The sequence below is a fragment of the Phacochoerus africanus genome, chromosome 11 (assembly GCF_016906955.1).
Source record: "Phacochoerus africanus isolate WHEZ1 chromosome 11, ROS_Pafr_v1, whole genome shotgun sequence".
Taxonomy (NCBI): Eukaryota; Metazoa; Chordata; class Mammalia; order Artiodactyla; family Suidae; genus Phacochoerus; species Phacochoerus africanus.
This window is the reverse complement of record NC_062554.1, coordinates 130,074,021-130,099,682: the sequence shown is the minus strand read 5'-3', so window position 1 is coordinate 130,099,682 and position 25,662 is coordinate 130,074,021. Positions and strand designations below refer to the sequence as shown.

The window sequence follows — 25,662 nt, the reverse complement described above, 5'->3', positions numbered from 1 at the left end:
GGCTCGGATCTCTCGTTGCTGTGGCTCTGGTGTAGGCCGGCAGCTACAGCTCCGATTAGACCCCTAGCCTAGGAACCTCCATATGCTGCGGGAGGGACCCAAGAAATGGCAAAAAGACAAAAAAAAAAAAAAAGAATGGGACTGCCATTTTATTTAAAACAATAATATGTCTTTTAGACAACCCAACTTGGTTTATTATCTTCATGTTTTAGAGTTGGCTTAGGATATGAATACCATGTAGGGGTCCAGAACTTTTTTCTTCTTCTTGAGGGCATTTTATTCAAATGCAAAACACACTTTATACTCTAAAGCAAAGAAGAATAAAGACATGAAAATCATGTTGTGCAACAAGAACTGAATCACCGTGGCCGCATCATACTGCACATGCAAGTCTTTGTTTTGCCATTTACCTCTGAGTTGCATCTGCCAAAAATTGGAAATTAGATTCCAAAGGCAGAACAAAGACAACCTAGGATCTAGGTTGCCTAGGATATTTTGGTTGTCTCTAACCCTTCTTAAACAAACAAACAAACAAACAAACAAAAACCAAAAAAGCCCCTATGGGCTTATCTATACTTAGGTAACCATCTTTTCTTCTACTTTAATGTCATTTCTTCACATAAAGAAGACAATGAAATGAATTGTACTACAAATACCGATTCCCTTAGCTCTTCAAAATGTCCTCTTATTTCCTTTCTCCTAAAGGGGATATAAGAACTAGGTCAATACCTGCCCTTGGTTTTTAAAAGAAGTGCAAAAGAATATAAAATGACAAGTAAAAATTTTTACACTTAGATTTAGTAAAACTTCATTCCTAACCCCCAGTGACATTTATCAGAGTTAACCACAGTTAACATTTTCTTGTGTAGCTTTCTAGAATTGTTTAAGGCATATACAAGGACCTACCTTTTAAAAAAAAAACCATTAATGGGAACAAGCCATTCATACTCACATGTATTTTACCTTTTTAAAAAACATAACAATTTATCTTGAAATTATTCCTATTTCATCACACATAAAACAAGCTTATCCCCTTGTTCTTTAAACTAAATAAAGTAATTTATTAGCATCAAATCTGGTGTATACTGGCCCTCCAAAAACAGTTTCATACCTTCTGTCAATAATAGAAGAATCAGGAGACCTGGTCATGGCTCAGTGGAAACAAGTTTGACTAGCATCCATAAGGACGCAGGTTCAATCCCATAAGGATGCAGGTTCAATCCCTGGCCTCGCTTAGTAGGTTAAGGATCTACACCTATGGTGTAGGTCACAGATGCAGCTCAGATCTGGCATGGCTGTGGATCTGGTGGTACAGGCTGGCAGCTACAGCTCCATTTGACCCCCAGCCTGGGAACCTCCATATATCCACGGACGTGGCCCTAAAAATACAAAATACAAAAAAAAGAAAAAAGAAAAAAAAGTTAATAGAAGAATCACATGGATCACTGTGATTCTGGAGGATTCTATTACTTAAATGTAGGTATTGGTGTAAAAAGTCATAGGATTACAGAATTAAAGAGGCGACACTCTTATAAACTCACTTGACTTAAGTGGTAGAGCCTATACCTAAATGAAGTCTTTACTTTCAGTTTGGTGTTCCTCTCATCCTTTTTCATTCCTAATATAATTTGGTTTTTAATCTGTAGTTCACCTTGAAAATCAAGCATGGAAATGTGTTAAACAATGGTAATAAATCAGGTTTGTGTACACTGCTTGAAAGAAACAGGCTAGTAATTTTCACTTAGAGAAAGCAGCTTAAACCAAAGATAATATATGGTTTATTTGAAAAATAGAAATTACAGCAGAAAACTCAAAAGCCTTACTTCTAGAAGGAAGGACTCAGGGTCTGGAGTGAGAAGAAGATTTACTTCTTCCACTGCCTGAATTTGTTTGCACATGTATTCATTCTTCCATTTGAAAAACCAGTATTAGTGTATGCAGGAAACTGGGCAATGTTTAGTGTCCTTGTGCTTTACCTAAGGGTCTGTCCCTCAAAGCTTTTAAAATGCTGATGAAATTCCCTGGGGCGGGGGTATCGGTTAAGGACTTGGCATTGTCACTGCTATGGCTCAGGTTTGAGCCTTGGTCTGGGAACTTCCGAATGCCACGGTGTAGCCAAATAAATAAATAAATAAATTTAATTAAATGCTGATGGAAGGAGTAGAGATCCAGTGTTCAGGGTGGAGAAGAGATGGGTAAATATCAAGAATCCGGAAGAGTGCTCTAATATTGGAAAGGGAATAAAACCTGGGAGTTCTCTGTGGAGGAAAAAGGGAATTATGATAGGAACATAGTCCATGAAGCATGAACAGGGATTTTTACTTTGCAGTTGCTCTAAGAACACTGCAAATAAGAGAAACTGGGGGGGAAATGTGAAAAGTGAGATTACTCAATTTAATCTGGCTGAAAAAGTAGGGAATAACTGATTAGGCCAACACAACAGTGGTACAGAATAAGCTCTCTTGTCTTGAAGAGACTAGCTTTTTTTCCTCCTAAACATATGATGATCTAAGGAAGCTGCCTAAAATGAGGTTAGGCAATCTATCATATGACCCAAAGTCACCCGACTCAGACTCCCATCTGGAAAATGGAAATTCTGAAGACTCATGTTTACATCACAATGATGCAGTGAAGGCACAACAGAGCAATGCAAAACAGGCTTAAGGCTTAAGTTTTGGCAATCAAGTACTCCGTTCTTCAAAGTCATCTGAAGCAAAGACCCACAGAATTGGAAGGAATCTTAAAGGTCACTGAGCCCCCTCATTTTCCAGATGAGGACACAAACAGGGATCCAAGGGCCAGTATAGGTCTCAGAGGTAGTCCGAGGGGCACCAGTGCCAGAATCCAGGTCTCCCCGTCCATGCTTGGGCGGTACTCCTGCCCCTCCTCCTTTAGAATGTTTATTGCTAGTGGTCTGATATCCGCTCTATTCTATGTCAATGCCCTCTTTTCAAGGTGGTTTTATGTTTATCTTTTCTCTCTAATTAATCCAATGAAACTGTAAATCCATCGTAAAGGAATCATACATCTTTACTCGGGAAAAATGTTCAACGGACATGCACTACTTAAAGACACTTTCCTTAACGAAAGGTGTGGGAAAGTTACGATGGTCCCTCGAATCTTTCTGATTCTAAACTAGAGACGGAAGAGAGGGTGGGTTTGTAAGATGGGTACCTCACAGAAACACTCACATCTCACACACACACCCCCCCAAGCACACAGGCAAAACTAGACCATGCCTACACAAGGGTGAAAAGGGTAAGAGTAGAGAGCCTTATTGGATTCACTCCAAAATACTGGTGATGTTATTCACCCTTTGTAGCTATTTGCTAGGCATTCAAATCCACTCAACAAGAATTTACTGGGTGTTTTCCTTGTTTCCTTAAGCTCTAAGGTTTCATATGCTAAAAGATACAATCTCTCACTTAAGGAGCTCACTGACTAGGAGAGGTGAGAAGTAGAGGCGTCAAGCAGATGTGGTAATATGCTAATATTTCAACTAGCTTGTCAGTTGGTTTTTAGAAAGCAAAGATCTAAAAAAGCACTGTAAAGAAGACACAGGGAGGGCCAGTAGGCCCATGAAAAGATGCTCAACATCTCTAATTATTAGAGACATGCAAATCAAAACTACATTGAGCTACCAGCTCACACTGGTCAGAATGCCCATCATTACAAAGTCTACAAATAACAAATGCTGGAGAGGGTGTGGAGAAAAAGAGAACCCTCCTATACTGTTGGTGGGAACGTAAATCAGAGCAGCCACTATGGAAAACAGTATAGAGGTTCCGCAGAAAACTAAAAATAGAATTACCGGAGTTACTGTCATGGCGCAGTGGTTAACGAATCCAACTAGGAACCATGACGTTGCGGGTTCGGTCCCTGCCCTTGCTCAGTGGGTTAACGATTCAGCGTTGCCGTGAGCTGTGGTGTAGGTTGCAGACGCGGCTCGGATCCCGCGTTGCTGTGGCTCTGGCGTAGGCTGGTGGCTACAGCTCCGATTGGACCCCTAGCCTGGGAACCTCCATATGCCGCGGGAGCAGCCCAAGAAATAGCAACAACAACAACAACAAGACAAAAAAATAATAATAATAAAAAATAAATAGAATTACCATATGACCCAGCAATCCCATATCCAGAGATAACTCTAATTTGAAAAGATATATGTACCCCAATGTTCACAGCAGCACTATTTACAATAGCCAAGACATGGGAGCAAACTAAATGTCCGTCAACAGATGAAAGGATTAAGAAGATGTGGTACATTTATACAATGGACTACTACTCAGCCATAAAAAGAATGAACCAATGCCATGTGCAACACCATGGATAGAACTAGGGATTATCATTATGAAGTGAAGTCAGACAGACAAATACCATATGATATAGCTTATACGCAGAAGCAGACCCAGACCCAGAAAATAAACCTATGGTTACCAAAGGGGAAAGTGGGGGAAGGATAAATGAAAACTTTGGAATTAAGAGATACACACTACTATATATAAAATAGATAAACGAGGACTTACTGTATAGCACACGGAACTATATTCAATATCTTGTAATAACTCATAATGGAAAATAATCTGAAAAAAATATGTATATCTGAATCACTTCACTGTACAACTGAAACTAACACAATTTTGTAAATACTACAAGAAAAACTTTTTTAAATTAAAAAAAAAGAACTAGGCTATGAGCAAGACACTGTGCCAAGTGCTTTAATCTCAAATTTCTCCTCACAGAGTTCTGATGGAACATGCATATTGCTTCATTTTTCATTGTGAAGTTTATAGACAGGAAAACTGTTAAGAGAAATGAATTTGCCTGAAGTTTCATAGCTAAATGACAAACATAGTATTCAAATATAGATCCAACTCAAAAACAGGTTTTTACCTTAGCTTTAAGTTTTAATCCAGTATGACTAATACTCTCAATATTTACTTGAGAAAATCTAAGTCTTTCTCAGATAACTCTCTCCTCAGCTTGAAATCATTCAAATGAAAGGAAAATTTAATTTATTTACCAAACATTTTGGCTTATTTTCTGTGGAAGAGACGGTAATTAACAAATGAAGATGACATATTTCAGGAGGGTAGAAACAAAATTCCACTTTTTTTTTCTTTTGTCTTTTTGCCATTTCTTGGGCCGCTCTCGAGGCATATGGAGGTTCCCAGGCTAGGGGTCCAATCGGAGCTGTAGCCACCGGCCTACGCCAGAGCCACAGCAATGCGGGATCCGAGCCGCATCTGCAACCTACACCACAGCTCACGGCAACACCGGATCCTTAACCCACTGAGCAAGGCCAGGGATCAAACTCGAAACCTCATGGTTCGTAGTCGGATTCATTAACCACTGCGCCACAACGGTAACTCCTAAGGTGTGTTTCAATTACATTTTTCTTCCCACTAAAATCATCATCAAGCTTACAGCAACAATGGCCCCCCCCAACCAGTATATCAGGTATGTTTTTAAAAGTCTTACTAATTTAATTTAAAATTCTATTTTCAGGAAAGAGATTGACTACAAAGAGGCACAAGTGAGCTTTCTAGGGTAGTGGGATTGTTCTGTCTTTGGGAATGATTATATGACTGTGTTCGTTAAAATTCCTAGAATTTTATACCTAAAAGGATGAGTTTTACTACATGTAAATTACCTCAGTACATCTGACTTAAAAAAAAATCTTAACTACCCAACTAAAAATAAAATAAAATTTAAAATACAATTTACAATTAGGTACAAAACATTTTATTTTCATAAGTAAAGGAAGACTAATAATTTTTTGTACTTATTTATAATTCTAGTAATCCAATATTATATAATTCAACAAATATATCAATATTTTAAAATAGGATATTAAAAATATTATTTATTTATTTATTTTCTTTTTACTGCTGCACCCATGGCATATTTCTGGACTAGGGGTTGAACTGGAACTGCAGATGCTAGCCTACACCACAGCCACAGCAACATAGGACCCAAGCCACATCTGCAACCTATGCTGCAGCTTGTGACAGCACGGGATCCTTAACCCACTGAAGGAGGCCAGAGGTTGAACCCACATCCTCATGGAGACAATGTTGGGTCCTTAACTCACTGAGCCACAACAAGAATCCCTGTTATATTTTTTAAAAATAAAGTTTTAGATTGCAAAACCTTTATTATAACTATAATGTTGTTCAGATGCTATATTTTTTTAAAATCTCGGAAAATAACAATCTGCTAAAAATGTCAATGACTTAAACGTCCAGAATACTACCATAAATCCTGCTTACATAATATGCTGAAAACTCTACTTTTAATAGTTAAGGACAAAAATTACCAGCTAGCTTGATTACTTGATTCCATTGAATTCTAAAACATAATAGCGGCTCAGCTCCTAAACAAGGCAAAGAAAAAGAAATGATTGTTTTCAACAGAATTGGTTTAAAAAAACACTATCAAGAACACAGGAAGAGGTAGTGAAGTGATGTCTCTTCTTTTTCAAGGCTTTAATAAAATAGAAGCAAATATACTCAAGAAATCATTTAAAGCACCCAGCCTCAGAATTGTTTGAGACCAAAGTCATTTCCCTGCTACTAGAATTTGACTTAAAAAAAACAGTACCAAATTACACATCAAATTTCTCAGATTTTTATGATTCATACTTTAATACCCTCTGTTTTTATTCTCCCAGATCAAAGGCTACCAAGTCAATCTAAATTAGAGGAGAAATGTAATTCCAAGCCCTGGAAACCCTAGAAGAAATATGTTTAATAGGAAGAGCTCTCTTGCCTTGATTAAAGTTGTATATCTGTGGCAGATGCCATTTGTCAATCAAAAAATACATATCTGATTTTTTTTTCTGGTACGGGAGAGGAATGTATTTTTATTTGCAGCTTTAATAAAAATACCCTTTAAGTGAATTGTGCTTGGTAAATTGGCTTTTGGAAAGATGAAATATCCCTTAAGTGATAATACGTGACAACTGTCTGTAACAATTGCCAATGCCCAATGAAGCTCATCTTCCAAAATCTAAAAATTTTCAGTTAAAAGATTCTCAGGCTTGACCATATCTTGAATATCAATAAAACCTGATTTTGTCCATGTGATTGTTAAAAACATTTTCTAATGTTTTTATCTTTAATAACATACAACAATGAAAAACAGCACAACTATCTCAGAAAGAGAAAGTATTCAAAGCATTATTTGGGGAGTTCTCATTGTGGCTCAGGGGGTTAAGAACCTGACTAGCATCCATGAGGATGCGGGTTTAATCCCTGGCCTCTCTCACTGGGTTAAGATCCAGTGTTGTCGCAAATTGCAGTGCAGGTCACGGATGCAGCTCAGATCTGGCATTGCTGTGGCTGTGGCATAGGGAACTTCCACATGCCACAAGTGAAGCCCTACAAAGACCGAAAAAAAAAAAAAAAGAAAAGCGTTACTTTGTTAGGAATGACTATGTTCTGAATATTGAAGGACAACTCACTTGCTAAAAACGAGTTGTCCTTTATGCTCTGAGACTGTTCACAAAAAAATCTGCAGGACTGGCATAAAGATATCCACAATGATCGGGTTCCTAGGATGCAGCAGAACAGTGCCAATGAGGCAAAAATTACCCTAAGAATTTTTATCCTTTCCAAAACTATAACCAAGTGAATAATAAATATTATTAAAAGTACATAGATCATGGAAGTACTTTTAAATAAGCACTCTCTGAGATATGGGTTCACAAGACTGAACTCAAACAAGTGAAGTCCCTGTAGTGACAGTTCCTTCTTTTGAGGGGAGAGGTAGAGGTTAGAGTTCTAAAAAGACAGTGGCAATGATGGCACGACTGAGTCAAGTAAACAGTAAGAAAGGTTGGTCCTAAGGGGACAGTTGAGAAAAGAGGCTCATGAACTGGCTGGGCTGTATCATCAGGTCTCGGTACCTTCGAAGACATCAAGGAAGAAGACTGAATAAGGAGTCAGGTGAGACTGGTTAGCGTGGTGGGAATTAGTTCAAAGGGTTACGTGAATGAAAACCCAAAAACTTGGAATGTAATTTGGAGGCTGGGGAGTTATCCTAAGGAAGGAAATAGCTGTGTTGTATGTGCTACTGAGAAAGGGATTCTGAGTTGGTTACCGATATTCAAGCACTTGCACTAAGTAGGTGTGTTCAACAGGTACAGGTGGGGTGAGTTTGACAGACATTCCAGATAAGGGGGGAAAGCCCTAGGGTTACAGCTACTTTGTGAATCCCAAAGTGGGAGGGAGAGGTCGTGAAATAAGAGTTAAAAGCATGAGCTTTAGAAATCAAATGGATCTGAGTGATAGTTTATTAACCAGATCTTTGGTCAAATATTATTCTAGGCGTTTCTCTGAGGGGGTTTCTGGATGAGAGTGACCTTAAATTGGAAGACAAGTAGATGGTGCTGCATAATGTAGGCGGGCCTCATCCAGTCAACTGAAGGCTTGAAAGACAAAAAGGGAGTTCCTGCCCTTACTCAGTGGAAACAAATCTGACTAGTATCCATGAGGATGCAGGGTCAATCCCTGGCCTTGCTCAGTGGGTTAAGGATCTGGCATTGCTATGAGCTGTGGTGTAGGTTGCAGATGCAGCTCAGATGTGGAATTGTTGTGGCTGTGGCATAGGCCAGCGGCTACAGCTCTGATTCAACCCCTAGCCTGAAAACCACCATATACTTTAGCCCTAAAAAAGACAAAATGACTGACTTTCCCCCATGAAAAAGGCAATTCTTTCCACCCCATAGCCTTCAAACTAGAACATCGACTTTTTCCTGCCTTCTGGACTCAGAATGGAATGATAGCTTTGGCCCTCCTGGGTGTCCGGATAGCCAACCACCCTGCAGATTTGGGGATCTGCCAAACTCCATAATCACATGAGCCAATTCCCTATATCCTCATAATAAACCTCTCTCTATAAGTATATGATATATTATATTATACACATACACAAATATTTACAACCTATTGGCTCTGTTTCTTTGGAGAATCCCAATATAACCTGTTTCTTAACTGTGTGACCCAAGCAAGCCCCTTAACCTCCCTGAAGCTATAAAATGGAATTAAAAATCCATTGAGCATAGGATTGTAACAAGGATTATTTGAAATAATTTTATGAAGCACCGAGCACAGGGCCTGGCACATACTGCTCAATAAATGGAAGTTGTCAATACTTTTTTTTTTTAATTATTTTTATTATTATTACTATAGAAGGATCTCTTTCAAGAAAAAAATCCAGGTAAAGCAGGGTGGTAGGAAAGTGAGAAGGGTGGTAGGAAAGTGAGTAGGAATTGACAAGGCTTCACCAAACCAACAGCAAATTGTCCCTTGTTCTTTCCTTCTAATCCTCTCTTATTTTCACAAAATCGATTTTCTCTGATTCATCACACTCTTTGCATGGGAAAATTCAGAGCTGAACCACTTTCTAAAAGCTTAATTAAAATCTTGTTTAAAATTGTCCAAATATTAAATTTGTGTGGAACAACCACTGTGGAGCACAGTATGGAGGGAGCTTAGAAAACTACATAGAACTACCATATGACCCAGAAATCCCACTCTTGGGCATATATCCAGACAAAACTTTCCTTAAAAAAGACACATGCACTTGCATGCTCACTGCAGCACTATTCACAATAGCCAAGACATGAAAACAACCTAAATGTCCATCGATAAATGATTGGATTAAGAAGACGTGGTGTATATATACACACAATGGAATACTACTCAGCCTTAAAAAACAACAAAATAATGCCATTTGCAGCAACATGGATGGAACTAGAGACTCTCATACTAAGTGAAGTCAGAAAGAGAAAAACAAATACCATATGGCATCACTTACATCTGGAATCTAACATATGGCACAAATGAACCTTTCCACAGAAAAGAAAATCATGGGCATGGAGAACAGCTTTGTAGCTGTCAAGGGGAGGCGGAGGGAGTGGGATGGACTGGGAATTTGGGGTTAATAGATGTAAACGATTGCCTTTGGAATGGATAAGCAACGAGATCCTGCTGTAAAGCACTGGGAACTATATCCAGTCATTTATGATGGGACATGATAATGTGAGAAAAAAGAATGTATACATGTATGTGTGACTGGGTCACCTTGCTGTACAGGAGAAAACTGACAGAATACTGCAAACCAGCTATGATGGAAAAATAAAAATCACTACAAAATATAAAATAAAATAAATAAAATTGTCCAAATATTTATCCACTCTCTCTTAACTTAAACATAGTGGACTTGATCCCCTTGCTATACAGTGGGAAAAGAAAAAAGAAAAGAAAGAAAAAAAAAACATAGTGGATGTAGAAAGGGGACCTTCTGATTTAGTGTGTTGCAGTGGTACTGAGTTATTACAGGAAATATTAGGAATCACGGCAACATAGTATGTATATATTTTTCTTTTCTTTTTTCCCCTTTTTCAGCACCCATTGCTAGGGCAACACCACAGAGACAAGCAGGATCACTAACCCACTGAGCCACAGCGGGAACTCCTGATTTTCAAAACTCAATCTCTGATAGCAACTTATTTTGCTGTCAGCCTTTCATAAAATTAAGTGAGGCAACAATGCCAGTTTGCTTAGAATTTTGGCTCGTAAAGCTTTACTGTAAAAATCCCCCTCTCTTTGACAATTCTAAAGAAAAGAATAAGTACAATCTCTTCATTTTATATCTTTAAATCTTTTCTTAAGGTAGACATGAGACATCATTGTGCGGAAACACATTCTATCACTGATGTAAACATTCCATTTAGCACCAGTCTTAACTATCCAATGGTGATTCTGAAATTCCTACATTTATTTTTTTGGTCTTTTGTGTTTTTTAGGGCCACACCCACAGCATATGGAGGTTCCCAGGCCAGGGGTCGAATTGGAGCTGTAGCTGCCGCCTACACCACAGCCACAGCAATGCCAGATCCAAACAGCATCTGCGACTTACACCACAGCTCATAGCAACACCAGATCCTTAACCCACTGAATGAGGCCAGGGATTGAACCCGTGTCTTCATGGATACTAGTCGGGTTCGTTAACCACTGAACCATGACGGGAACTCCTGAAATTCTTATGTTTTAAAAAAATAAAAACTAGCCAACTCCTTTGTGAAAAGAACCTGACCAGTGCCAATGTGTAAATTAGTCCTGGCCTGCAGACCAAATAATGTTCTATCATCTTGAAAAGTATAGTACACTATTTAGAGTTTGATTGTTGGTTTTATTTCTTTGGCTTCTTCCTCATGGGTGGTGATGGTGGTGGGAGTGGGCCTGGAAAAGAAGGGACATGTGTCCCTCACAGCAGTGTCCACAGCCCAATCCTCTCAACTATAAAAAAAAAAAAAGTCGCTCTTCCCCAAATGTGCAATCTGGTTTGGAAAACTCACATTTATTCAACTAAACAAAAACACCACAAAAAAAAGGTAGCTCTTACCACATGCAAGCGCTATTGTAGATGGGAGAGATACAAAGACAGACAGGAGTTCATAGTCCCAGGAGTGGAAGAAACAAAACATGTAAGTGAACAGTTACAACCGTGAAAATAACTGAAACAAAACACCGCAAAAAAAGGTAGCTCTTACCACATGCAAGCGCTATTGTAGACGCTAGAGATACAAAGACAGATGGGAATTCATAGCCCCAGGAGTGGAAGAAACAAACATGTAAGTGAACAGTCACAAAGGTGAACAGAAACTGAATTAACAGATGTGATTCAGACACATCCGGAAGTCGGTACAACTACCGGACAGTGAAGATTTCACAGAAATGGCTGTTTTCAGGATGCAGGCGGCCCATTCCAAGGCTAAGTACTTTTAAAGCAAAAACCCAATGACCAGACTAAAAACCTTAATTTCTGAATGTGAGGACTTTTACATTCAGGTTCTTATACATTATATAAACACACACCAATAACCCATAACAAGGGAAATTAGCTCAGTCTGAGAACATGATTCATCATCATTCACACCCGCTCAGTTTAGGTCCCTCCCTAAACAGGTATTACATTGAGGACTACGTGGTAGCAACTGTCCAAAATTAGGACAGAGACTTCTGTTGTTACACGAACAATATAAAACAGTATCATACCTCTGGATGTATTCAACTGTTAGACTGTAAACTGTCAGTTTTTTTGTTTGTTTGTTTTTGTCTTTTGTCCTTTTTAGGGCTACACCCGCAGCATATGGAGGTTCCCAGGCTAGGGGTCTAATCAGAGCTGTAGCCACCGGCCTACGCTAGAGCCACAGCAACGCCAGATCCCAGCTGCGCCTGCGACCTACACAGCTCACAGCAGTGCCGGATCCTTAACCCACTGAGCAAGGCCAGGGATCAAACCCGCAACTTCATGGTTCCTAGTCGGATTCGTTCCGCTTCGCCACAGAATGAGTAATAAAGACCTAAACACCTGCAGTTTCCATAGTTATACCTGAAAAATAAATCTCCACTTTACCAAGGCCAATGTGGCATTTTGACGGGGGAGAAATGAACATTACACATGTGATTTATGGGTTTCTGACATTCATTCACGTTATAATCCCCAAGATCTTTATTCCACAACTAACTTTCCACCATTTCTAAGAAAAGGGCATATGAAATCTATTTTTTTTAAAAGGTTATAGCCTTCCAGTAACTGAAATATAAATTTCGAACAAGTCAACAATCAGAAAATGTTTCCCTACTATCATCTGATATTCCCAGTTTATCATTCTATGTAATACTCTTCTGTAACATCTAACTCTCTTCACCTAACAAGGCCAAAAGCTCCCTGAACACTGTTTTACAGGCTACCTGCGAAGGCGAACCCCATGAGGTCTGACGATGCCACACCAGAATGCAGGTCACTGTGACACGGCAGCCCACTCTGCAAAGTCGAAATTGCAGTTCACTTTACGCTGACAGAGCTTCTTTCCAGAACTCCATCCATCTCACCGCCCAAAGATGGGGAGCGTGTCGATTTCACAAGCGGCCTGGCACTGCTTTCTTTGGAGCGCCTGGGTTTGGGGGCATCAGCGTGGCTCAACTGGTGACCTTCAGGCCTCTGTGCTTAGCTTGACCCCACAACGGTCCCCATCCCTCCCACTGCCACGGATTCTGACGCGGCGGCTCAGCGCGGGTCCTGAAGGACCCTCCCCCGGCGGAGGGCGACGCTGGCCAAGTGCAGGGCCCCCTGAGAGATGCTGCGCGACCGCCCCACAGAGGGGACCCAGGGCTGACGCCCCGACAGGCTCAGCCCACGCCTCCCGCCCAGCCCTCGCCAAGGCCCCGCTCCTGTTCTGACTTCAGCCCACTGCACCCCGTCCACCAGGGAACTTTCCAGAACCCTGGTCCTCTCGGGGAAGTCCCAAGTCGCCATCCAGGAGGGAACCGCGATTTATTTATTGAGCGTCCACGCTGAAGCCAGGCGAGCTCGGGGCTGGGCTGGCACCCGGAGGACACCCCTCGGGCTGGCCTGGGGAAGCGCCCGCGCTCGTGCATTGCGGGACGGCCCCGTCCTCCAAGAGGACCGACGGCGGGGCAGCAAGGGACCCGGAGCACCGCGCCCCCAGCCCTCTCGTCCCCTCTGCCCGCCTTTACCTCACCCGACCCCACCTGGGCAGGCGCAGCTAAACTTAGAAACCAGCGCGCAGCGCGCTCACGTGCCCTCGGCGGAGCAGGGCCAGGGGCGCGCCCGAGTGAGTCACGCCCCGCCCCCCTCGCTGAGGACGCGCTGACGTCAGCCGCTTCCCCGAAGGGTGACGTAAGCGCGCCTCGGAAAGGCTGCGAGGCAGGCGTAGAACGTTCGCCGAGCTTCGATGCCTTAAAGGGACCAGGCTTTGGATCGTGAAAGATCTGAGTAGGTGACTCTGCTCACCCACCTGCAGAGTCCAAGTCCATCTTCTACCCCTTTGTATTGAGAAGAGTTGATTGTTGCCACAGGAATGAAAAAAGGAGAGCAACTGAGCCTCACTGGAGGTTCCCAGAAGTCCAGAGCTTCCTCCTAGAAGCCCTCCTGGGTTCACCAGAATTTGTTCCTGGCCCAAATGTCGAGAAGTTGTCCATGGCCTTTGACTCCCTATGCCTTTGCTTGTATCCTCTCCCCATATGCTTACTTACATCTCTGCTGACAGAGGAAAGCTGTGGTTTGAATATTTATGTAATCCGTCAACTTTGGCGTCTGTGCCCCTTTTATCATTGGTTTTTACTGTATCCAAACTCATTCATTAGTCTGTGACCTGCAGCGAGTTACTCAACTCTCTGGGCATGAAATCTGTGAATCCAAACCCCCTTTACCCTGTGGAAGCTTCCAGAGGCAGGGACCCTGTCCAATGCTTGATCACTCAGTAGTATCACAGCCTCACAGGGAGCTAACAATTCATCGAGGTTTAATATGTATTATTCATTATCCTCTGGCCCCTCTCTTTAATCCCATCTGCTCTCTGAGGTGGGTGTCATTGTCCCCCTTTTACAAGGGGAAGGAAATTGAGGCACAGCGAGGTTAAGTACGTTTCTCTAGGTTACATAACTAAAGAATAGCAAACTGGAAGCCACTCTCAGGTCAGCTGGACTCCAAGTCAGTGTTTTTGGTAATAAAGGTGGGCAGTGAAGTGCATGTGTTCTGGGTATTTTGAGTTCCCTAGGACCGCTTTTACCCTTAAGGCAATCCCAGTGCTTCTCAACAAGTAGTCGCTGCCTGCAGATACAAAGAGCAGGAGGTCGGGGCCTCGGGAACAGAAGAGGGTGAGGAGAGTGAGGAGGTGTTGTACTTGCAGGACCCTGAAAGCAAGTGCCTCCTTGAGGTTTGCACCCTAGTCCCAGCTCTGCTGTGCCTACCCTTGACTCTACTTTTTTTTTTTTTTTTTTTGTCTTTTTTAGGGCTGTACCTGCAGCATGTGGAGGATTCCAGGCTAGGGGTCGAATCAGCTACAGCTGCCGGCCTAAACCACAGCCACAGTAATTTGGGATCCAGGCAGCATCTGCAACCTACATCACAGCTTATGGCAACGCTGGGTCCTTAACCCACTGAGAGAGGCAAGGGATCAAACCCTAGTCCTCATGGATACTAGTCGGGTTCATTAACCACTGAGCCACGAAGGGAATTCCTATTTTCTCTTTTGAAGCTAAAAGAGGGCATCCTGCTTCATGCTTCCTCACCTGGCACCTCACCAGCCAGTTCTACCCAAGTGCAGAAGAAATACCTTGTTTCTCCTCCGTTGTAATTCCCTTTCTATAAAACAACATAAAATTTCCTGTTGAAAAGGCATAGTCATGCCAAGAAGAAATGAAACAACAGCTTCTTAAAGTTTTTAGCAAAATGATGGTGCCTGTGTACTGGAAATGGAGCCAAATGGGTGAGCTGCTGTGACTGTTCTCTTCTGGCCATCATTACTGGTTCTTGGCTGAGTGACACAAGCCCACCCCCATGCCACACCTGCCAGGTCCACCAGGAGTTCCTTCCTTCTTCAGCTCACTCCTCAGAGACACTGAGAACTGATCCCTCTCCCCTCATACCCTGACTCCAGCCACTGCCAAGCTCTCTTCTTTGTGTCCCCTGCTCCTGTCCCCTCCATCATGCTGATGAAGTCACTGCCTGCTGCTTTTTCTGTTCTCTAGGTTTTCTGGAACCTGCGGCCAAACATCTTATGTGTGCTCACATCGCATCTTAGGAAGAGATGGTGAAAACCACAGGCAGCCTCAGCTGTGGGCAGTGTCTTCTCCCTCTGTACTGGGCTTGGGCACACAGACGTGGAACCTCAGAGCAGTGTGGGACCTTCAGGCCAAGCAGGCCAGCCCCGTTTTATATCCATGGGACTAAGGTCTGGGTGAGGGGACCTGCCCTGTTAGGTAGAGAGCCCTAATCACTTGACTCCCAACTCACTGCTGTATTCATGGGTCACACCCTCTGTTATGAGTCTCAGGTGGAACAGTGAGCGTAAGTGTGCATAAAAAACTAATGTGTCATATACATGACGGAAGAGAAGACAAGTAGTGACTTGAAATAAATACAGAGATAAGTAAAATCATAGGGCAGAATTGGAGAACACATTTCTGAGGACCCCTGGCTATTTCCTCTTCTCCTTTCCTCTGTCTCCCATCCAGCCTCAGGATAGTGGCGGGGGGAGGGGGTTATTCCTCCTCGGACCCAGGAACCATTTCCCAGGGGAGGACTCCATGAGTTGGATTGCCATTTTAAACCTTCAGTAATCAAGACCTTATGTGTTATTTCAGGTTTTGATTTTGTATCTCCCAGCCTTCACTTCCCATCATCTTCCTATCCTCAGAGCCCCATTAAAGGTTGTTAAGAGCTCTAAGTGTCACTGGCAACTAATGTGGAAGAATTGTGAGCTCCAGCAAAGAGCCCCAGCAAAGAAAAGAGCAGGCCTCCTGGGTCTGTTCCCAACCGTGCTGGTGACTCACTGGATGACACAAAGCAAAGTGCTTCTTTTGGGGAGGGGTTGTGGAGGGAGGTACCTGAGACAACAACACAAACAGCTGCTGGCCTGACAGAGGTGGAGGATGGGGGAAGCCATGGAGGAAGCTCCTAACGTAGGGAGGCTCTGGGGTCCCAGGGTGGACCCACGTCCATGGTGACTGTTTAGCAATGTCCGAGGGTCTGCCCTGAGCTCTGCCCCCCTTAAGCGCCTGCCTCAGATGGAGCCACTGAGATGACTGGGCCGGATCATGGCATTTACCCTTCGTGACATCATTCTCATTGGTTCGGAATGCACACTGGTTATTCCTAACTCCACTTTAATAACTTGCTATAGATCTGCCCTCCAGGAATTTACTTGAAACTTTCCTTAATCTATTTATATTTCAGCCTGGACAGCCCTTTCAGGCCATAAGTAGGTTTACCATTTATGTAAAAGCATCAAAACACAGAAAGTGCTATGTAAGTGTTTTTATAACAGTAATAATAATTGTATCATTATAATGTTATATGTAACAAACATAATCTGATGAGACTAATTCAGATGGTCTCACAGATTTATTTTTAGTCACTCACTGTGGTTGTTTTTACCGCCATATTCGCATGCACACACACACGTACACACCCATCAGACAGTATTGATTAATGGAGTGGGGTGCTGGGATGGGTGTCACTCTGCATGCAAACTTACAGATACTCATTCAATATTCTCTAAAGAGTTACCGCCTAGGACCAGCATAGAGTAGGTGCTCAGTAAATTCTTCTGGGTGGTTGGATACTTGGACTTTTAAAAAGGAAACGAAAACCTGTGTGGTAACTGGTGAGACACATTAGGAATCACTGTAATAGAGGCTGGAGGGCAACGTGAGAGTACAGCTGGCATGGAGGGAAAAAGGACTGTCCCGATTTTATGGCAGATGTGCCTGTGTAAGCTCTCCTCGTCACCCTAGAGCTCATCCTAAGGGAAGACCTGGTTCCCAGGCTGCTGACATGATGCATAAACAAGGGATGCCAAAAGGATGCCCTCTGACAGGTGCTGGATGGGTGGCAGGGGTGGCAGGAGCAAATAGGCAGGTATGAGGTCCAAAAGAGAAGGATCAGACCCTGTGGCTATCTCAGCTTTTACCATGAACTGCAGGAGAATGAAGTTTTAAAAGCTAGGTGATTCAGCATGTGACTAGACAAATAAATTGTGCTACATCCAGACAACAGACTATTATTCAGTATCAAAAATAAATAAATAGTGGAGTTCTCACTGTGGCTCAGTGGGTTAAGCACCTGACATTGCCTCCGTGAGGATGTGGGTTCGATCCCTGGCCTTGCTCAATGGGTTAAGGATCCAGCGTTGCCACAGACTGTGGTATAGGTCCCAGCTGCAGCTCTCATTCGACCCCTGGCCCAGGAACTTCCGTATGCCACAGGTGTGGCTGTAAAAAGAAAAAATAAATAATAAATAAAACCACGAAAAGACATGGAGAAACACTGAATGTGTTTCACTAAGTCAAAAGAGCCAACCTGGAAAAGCTGCATGCCTATGATTCCAACTACATGACATTCCAGAAAAGGCAAAGCTATGAAGACAGTAAAGTTGTGAGTGCTTGACAAGGGTTAGAGGGGAGGGAGGTCTGAATAGGGGAGCACAGAGAATCTGCAGGGCAGTGAACTCCTCTGTACGATACACAGTGGTAGATGCATGTCTTTATACATTTGTCCAAACCCACAGGATGTACAGTACCAAGGTCCAACCATGATGTAAACTATGGACTTTGGGGATTGTGATGTGTCTGTGTCGGTTCATCAACTGCAACAAATGTACCACTCTGGTCCAGCTGAGGAGCGTGTGGGTGGGGCGGGTAAGCGGTATATGGAAACTCTTTGTACCTTCTGCTAAATTTTGCTATAAATGTGTAACTGCTCTACAAAATACAGTCCGTATTTTAAAAATCCGGGTGCAGTAACACTCTTCTGTATGTAGAGTTCCGTTCACATTGGAGCCACAGAGTCTTGGGCTGGAGTCCAAGCCCCACCATGACCAGCTCTGTAACTCTGGGAAAGTTACTTAACGCCTCTGACCTCAGTTTCTCTAACTCTGCAGGACTATATTGCCTTCCTCAGAGCATTTTGAAAATTAAATGAAAAACTATATGTGGAGTTCCCATTGTGGTGCAGCAGAAACGAATCCAACTATTATCCATGAAGATGCGGGATTGAGCCCTGGCTTTGCTCAGTGGGTCAGAGATCTGGCATTGCCATGACCTGTGGTGTAGGCTGCAGATGCAGCTCGGATCCTGCGGGTGTAGGCTGGCGGCTACAGCTCCGATTTGACTCCTAGCCTGGGAACTTTCATGTCCTGTGGGTGTGGCCCTAAAAAAGAAAACAAAAACAAAACAAAACAAAAACAAGCAAACTATATGTAAAGTGTCTAACCCAGTACCTGGGATATACAAGTAAATATAAAAAACCCTTTTCCCAATTCCTCCCTTTATCAGTGTGATTATTAACTATTCTAATGGCTACTCATTCCAGAGTCAGGCCAGTGGAGGAAAAAGCTGTCTTGAATGACAGTGACCTTCTACTAGGAAGGGGATCTGTGTGTGGGACAGGGCATGAGTGTCCTCACATGCCCTGTCCCAGATGGTGGCCACAGAATGCCAGATATGAACTTGACCCTGGAAGGCAGTATCAAGCCCCTCACTCAGCTTTCTCACGTGAAAAGGTCAGGATGATGGCAGGCTGTCATATTTAGACGATGGCTCGCAGGACAGCCTCTATGAGTTAGTCACCTATGATATGACATCATATTGCTACTCAATATAGTAACAGCTGTTATTTGCTTTGGGGGGCAGAGGCGGGGATCAGCTTTTGTTGACCAACCACGCCTCAAGGATAAATTGGATGGTACGGGAGGTGGAGACCAGAAAAGAGGAGAAATCCTCCTCTAAATAAGGGTGTTCCACAGCTTCCTAAGGATTTTTGGCACCTCACCCCTAAAATGTGAGTCTTGAATTTTCTTTGTCTTTGGGACCCAGCAGGGGAAATGCCATGGGAGAAAGGTGTTCAGTCAGGAAGTCTCCAGCTGGAAGGATACCCACCATGGCCGGGGTCAACGCCGCCTTGTAGAAGGGTGAGAAAGTGTGTCCCATGCCTCAGCTACATGACATCTGCATGGCACCCAAAGAAGTGGTCTCAGGGAAGGAGACTGAAAAGGACTGGAGGTAGGGTGCTACAGAATCTCTAGGTTGGATTAGGCATTTTACCCTCCCAGGTTACATAACAGGCCAAATCACTCCACTGAGGCAATGATGTTTTCTCAGCCTTTGAAATGTCCTAGATGAAGCCATGGTTTGGGGATAACACCGATCAGTGCCTTAGCTAATTTGGCATATTGATCAGTCATATCATAATGGAAAACCACTGGATGTGGTTAACCCCTTCCTTCCAGTGAGTTCTCCTCCTTGACATCTCTGCCTCCCATGGGGCCTTGTGCTTTGGGAACAGAATGCTTTGTTTCAGCCGTGCAGATGCCTAGGTGAACTGGGGAAAGCGGACTCTTCCTGTGTCTAACCTGGAATATCTCCAGAGTGAGGAAATGAAGAGGCTAGAGAGAAAAAGCCCTGGACCCCGGGCTCGGGAGACCCTGTGTGGCAGCTGGTTCTGCCACTTTTTGAGCCTGCTGACCTTGAGCAGGTCACCGTCTCTCTGCAGATTTTGATCGCTTGCCTTGTCTGTAAAACTGCGTTCTCAGGGTCCTTTAACCCTAGCTTGCCCTCTCCAGTCTTCTAAGCGTGGACCCCTGGTCTGTTGTTGGCAGACAAGAAAGGGAGCCTGCGGTCTAAGTGCGTGCTTCTGCCAGGTTACTTTGCGACCTTCCACAAGGACACGCTGTCTCTGAACCTCAGTTTCCTCACTTATAGAATCAGGGTGAGATAATGAGCCTTTATAAAATTTATAAAATACGGGTGAGATAATGAGCCTTTTCATAGGCACCATATAAATGCAATGAAGTGATTTCCTGAGTTCCGAGGGGGAAGGTGGGGGAAGGCAGGCTGAGGAGAAGACGGTGGGGGTTAGCGGCAGGTGGGGTGAGGCCAGGGCTAGCAGCCGGGGGGGGGGTCGTCCAGGCCGTGAAAACCTCCGACCCAGTCCTCCTCGGTTCCTCGTCATTTCCCAGCAGCAGCCCAGGGAGGGGGAAACTATTGAGAGGTTGTAAGCGATGCTGAGAACAGCCCAAGAGGGTGGCTGCAAACTCTTATCTGAGGGGGTCGCGCTGCCCGAGTGCGCACGGCGCCAAAGCAAAGAGGCCGAGGGGAGCCCGACCAGGGCTGGAATCCCCGCGCAAACCAGCAGCCTCTCATTTCCTAACCGCTGCCCGGGGGTAATAGCCCTGAACTGAGCACCTTCTGGGCTGCCCCGCATCACCTCCTAGGGGTGTAAAAACAGCTCCGAGGGGAGCCCTGGAAATCACATCACGGCTGTATGCTCACCAGAGTGACCTGTCTCGACTCATCTCTGCGGGAAAATCACAGATCTGCTAGAGAAACTCTCCAAATTCCTGTTTATTCTTTACGTAAACGGATTAACCTAGGGTTAGCGATTTTACTTCGTCTCCCTTTCATGTTACAGCGAAAATGAAATCGACCGACCACTCCTTTGAAGCCGTTCTTTGAGCCATAAGCGTAATTTCTCTTCTCTCCCATCAAAAGGGGTTTTCTCTTTTTTGCCAAAAAAAAATTTTTTTTTGTTTTTATTTTTGAAGCCCCGGGAGCTGAGAGGCTGGCAGGAGGCGTGGCTGCCATAAGAGCCGCTTGCTGTCCCCCTGCTGACTCATCTGACATTAACATAATTATGTTTTAAGAGTCAAAGTGATTTTCAAACTATGAGTAATGCGCGGTATTAGAGAGAATGTTGACGAAGCAGCGGGCATTTCAGCACGCTGAGGGAGCCAGCTGCTGCTAACAGCTGAAACCAGTGAAAGAGTAAGAAAATGCTCTCAGAAAAAGAAGCTGACTTTCTCCGTTCCTCTTCCTTGGGAAAGATTCGGATTTTGTGAAAGGCAGGTGAACTCAGAGTTCCCTGAGGAAGGATCCAGATATAGCATCTTTAGCTGAATATCTGGCTGTCTGATCATTTTATATGAAAAAAAAATGTTTTCATAGTATTCATTTTCATATAACCAATTCTAGGCAAAGATGGACCTAGATTACAACCAACTATTTCTTAAAGCCAAATTATTACCAGTAATAATAATAATCTAAAGTTGTGTGAAGAAATGGGCTACTTCTTCTAAGACAGGAAAGAGGTCACAAATCATTTCCTGAATTTCAAAGATGGGGCGCAGAAGCCCATGGTAGGGGCATGAAAGCCTTCTCAAAGCTCCTTTGATTAGTAAGAGGAACGTCTGAGAGCCATTGACTTAGACCTTAGGAGAGAAAAGCTGAGTTCCAGTCCTCTTCCAGAGCTGTCTCTGTCCTTGCCTCTGTTTCTCATAATGGGAATATTACTAGCACTTGTTCTGCCTACCTCAGAGGAACAGCCTTGAGCTCTGGGAGGTCAGCAAGAGTGCCCGCTCCTGTGCCCTCCAGTGTTTAACCTGGAGCTCGCGCATTGTAAGTGCTCAGTAAGCATTTGCAGAGTTAAGGAATGAGATAAGAGCTTTGAACATCAGAGCTCTGCTCTTGGGTTTATTTGGTCTTCTTGCCTTTAGTTCCCTGTGCCCAGGGCTGAGGGGCTCAGTTTGAGACTCGTCTGCTGACATACCAGCACTAATACGGAAAAATAACTGCTCACATCCTTGGGATCAACTGCTAAAGTCAGAGGGAAGAAAATGCTCAAATCAGAAACTCCTTTAGAAAAGGCTCACTCAAAAACATGGCAGTAATTTTGTTTATATGTTGGAGCTACATCTGGAGAACTGGCAGGCTTAATTTCACCTGCTGGATCTTGAATGAAAGCATCACCGCAAGTGTTATAACAAAAGTCAACTTGGTTTGGGGCATCAGGATGGCCAGTGAAAGATAAGTGGTTGGACTGACTAAACCCTTGAAAAATAAAAGTTCCACTCAGATCCACACTTAAGAGTACAAAATAAAAGGAGAAATTAGGAAAGATTAATTCTGCTATTTTTGGGGGGGCCACACCCACGGCATGTGGGAGTTCCTGGGCTAGGGGCAGTGACAATGTCAGATCCTTAACCTGCTGCACCACAAGGGAACTCCAATCCTGCCACTTAAAAAAAAAAAAAAAAAAGGGAAAAACATTCATTTGATTTTACACTGAAGAACAGATTTCTAAATTTTGAGAAGGGCTTACAAGGATCACTCTGTTCTCTTGTTCTTTCCAGTCCTGCTTTGGCTTCTTTGCCTTTGTCTCCTTCTCCCTCTTCCCTCCATCCCTAAGCTAACTCCTTTCATTCTGGTTCCCTGCTGCTTCCCCCAAGCATTCCTTCTCATGAACTGTCTTAAGGTGTCATCCCCCTGGAGAGTGGTCAATAGGGTTGATGTTTTTTTTGTTTTTTGTTTTTTTTAATGTAAAAAGAAAAAGTCATGAACTAATTATAAGCTCACTTATAAATAAATTGCTAATTATTTTTGAGCTACCAAGCTTAACCACACACACAAATATTCCTCTTCACTTAGGAATGTCTTTGATGAAGCAGTAAAAATTCATTTTATCAAACCTCATCCCTTGACTACACTACCTTAGAAGGCTCTGCATTTGCATCACGGGAAAAAGGGATGGCCCCCAGGGAAAGATACCCACTGAGAACCCTAACCTGCCCTCAACTGAGAGGCCTAGGTGTGTGTCTTGTGGACGACCTGGATTGACCGATTTCTCCTTTCCCCATCCATTACAACAATATTGTCAGGCTTACTTCAAGCAGTAAATATAAACCGGTACCTTCATGGCTAATCAATCCAAAATGATAGTAAAAGACAGGTCAGGATATATGGTCCTGTCCCGAGCATCCGAAGATGATGCCGGAAAAGAAAAGTGTGGGCTCCCAGCGGCTGTCATTTGACATTCTGCCCTAGGCACGCTCTCTAGTGGGGTAAATCCAGGCTGGGGCTGCTTCTGAGGTTCTGAGCCTCCGTTCTATCAGTGCTGCATGTTCCCGACACTCCTGAGTTCACCTCCTTTACTCTGCTGTTCCTGCACGCTAATGCCTGTCAGGCTAGGAACCCTAAATTGGGTTTGGATGACACAGTCACTGATCCTTAAGGCATCTCGAGTTAGAAGGTTTCTTACTTTTAACCTTGATTCATTTATTTTGTAAATATGTGTAAATAATGTAATATTCATGTAATAGTTTTATTATTAGCAGGTTGCTGAATATTTGAGACCCAAATGTTTAACATATATTCTGAAATAAACTTGGCCTGTTCAGAATCCTCATGGAAAAACTTACGCTTATTTTTCTCCGTATTCCCTCTTTATATCTTTCCCTCTTCCTTCCTTCCCTCTATTTCTCTCCCTCCATCTTTCCTTCCCTTCCTTCCTTCTTTCCTCTTTCCTTTTGTTTTTTGCTTACTTTTTAAAAAACATATCCAGAAGGAGATAAGAAAAACTGATGAAGGCAACTAGGACTAGAGAGAGACTTTCATCGTATGCATTTTTTGACTGTTTTAATTTTTAATCACCTACACATGTACTTTTTCTCATTAAAAAAATTGGTTAACTGAAATAGTGTTTTGCATTTTTCCCGTTTTCACTTTTTTTAAAGTGTTTTATTTTTTCCCCCAATTCTAATGCCAGCCTATTCCTCCTGGAACAGCTTCCAGAGGGAAGTGGGGAAGAAGGGAAAAGAGAAAGTTGGCAAGGGCTCAGTGCCTATGTGTTCACAGCAGAGACATAGGGGACAGGTTAGCCTAACAGGATCAAGGGAGTTTTGGCCTTTTTTTCCTTTTTTTTAAACTTAAGATGTAAGCATCATTAAGTAGTTTACAACATCATTTAAAATGGTTGTACAGGAGCCCTTTTTACTATAATTTATTTAATACACTATGTTAAACATTTGGGTAATATCAGACACGTCAATATTAATGTAATGGTACTGCAATAAACATTCTTGAAGCTACATCTTTGTGCATCACCATTCTTATTCACTTAAAATATCTTCTCAAAGGAGAATAAATAAATATATTTCTCAAAGGAAATTAAATCAAAGAGTATATAAATCCTAGGGCCTTTGATATATATATTGCTCTTGATATATTTTCAAATTCCTGTAAACATGAAGAAATTTCCTCCTATATAAAGTTTTATTTCCTGTTTACACGTGAACTTTCTGTTCAGAACCTTTGTCCACTTATCTGTTGTTATCTTAATATTTGTAATGATTTAGAATGTTTTACACATATATCAAATATATAGACAAATTTCTCCTTTTCTAATATTTTTTAAAAATAATCATCTTCTGGCTTGATATTTGCATTTTAATGTTGGCTATATTTATACATTTTTGACACACAAAGGTTTTTAAAGTAATCAAAACTATCAATATTTTCTTTTCTGAAGGATGACTCTACACACAAACTTTGAAAATTAGTTCATATTTCCTTCAAATAAACTTTTAAAGGTAAAGTTTACATATATTATATATTTAGAGTGAAATGCACAAATTTTAAGTGGATTGATCATTCAGTGAGTTTGGACAAAGAACAAAAGCAAAGACCTATCAAGATTTAGAAATTTAAAGGGTAAGGGTTTCTTTTTTGAGCTGATGGTTGCACGTATAAATACACTAAAAATCACTAGATTGCATATTTAAATAGGTGGATTGTATGGCATATGAATTATATCTAAATAAAGCTATCAAAAAATATATAGAGATGGAGTTCCCGTCGTGGCGCAGTGGTTAACGAATCCGACTAGGAACCATGAGGTTGCGGGTTCGGTCCCTGCCCTTGCTCAGTGGGTTAAGGATCCAGTGTTGCCGTGAGCTGTGGTGTAGGTCGCAGACGTGGCTTGGATCCCGCGTTGCTGTGGCTATGGAGTAGGTGAGGGGCTACAGCCTCTATTGGACCCCTAGTCTGGGAACCTCAATATGCCATGGAGGTGGCCTTAGAAAAAAGACAAAAGACAAAAAATACAGAGAGAGAAAGAGAATAATTAACATCATCCTCAAAAGTTCCCAGTGTCTCTTTCCAGTACATCCTCACTCCCACTCTACCCCAGAGGCAACCATAGTCTTTAGTTTTTTCAACATTGATTAGTTTTGCTTGTTTTTTATAACTTTATATAAAATCATACACTATGAACACTTCCGTGTAACGTTTCATTACT

The 25,662-nt window shown here is 42.6% G+C and overlaps 1 long non-coding RNA gene across 2 annotated transcripts in view; it reads right to left on the bottom strand.

Annotated features, from left to right (window-relative positions):
• Positions 1 to 13,630, bottom strand: part of LOC125111304 (uncharacterized) — a 92,970-nt gene extending 79,340 nt beyond the window's left edge. For both annotated transcript variants that reach the window (XR_007130853.1, XR_007130854.1), the window contains exon 1: positions 12,762 to 13,630. This is a non-coding gene — a long non-coding RNA (uncharacterized LOC125111304). The remainder of the gene's footprint in view (positions 1 to 12,761) is intronic.
• Positions 13,631 to 25,662: the final 12,032 nt, after the last annotated feature.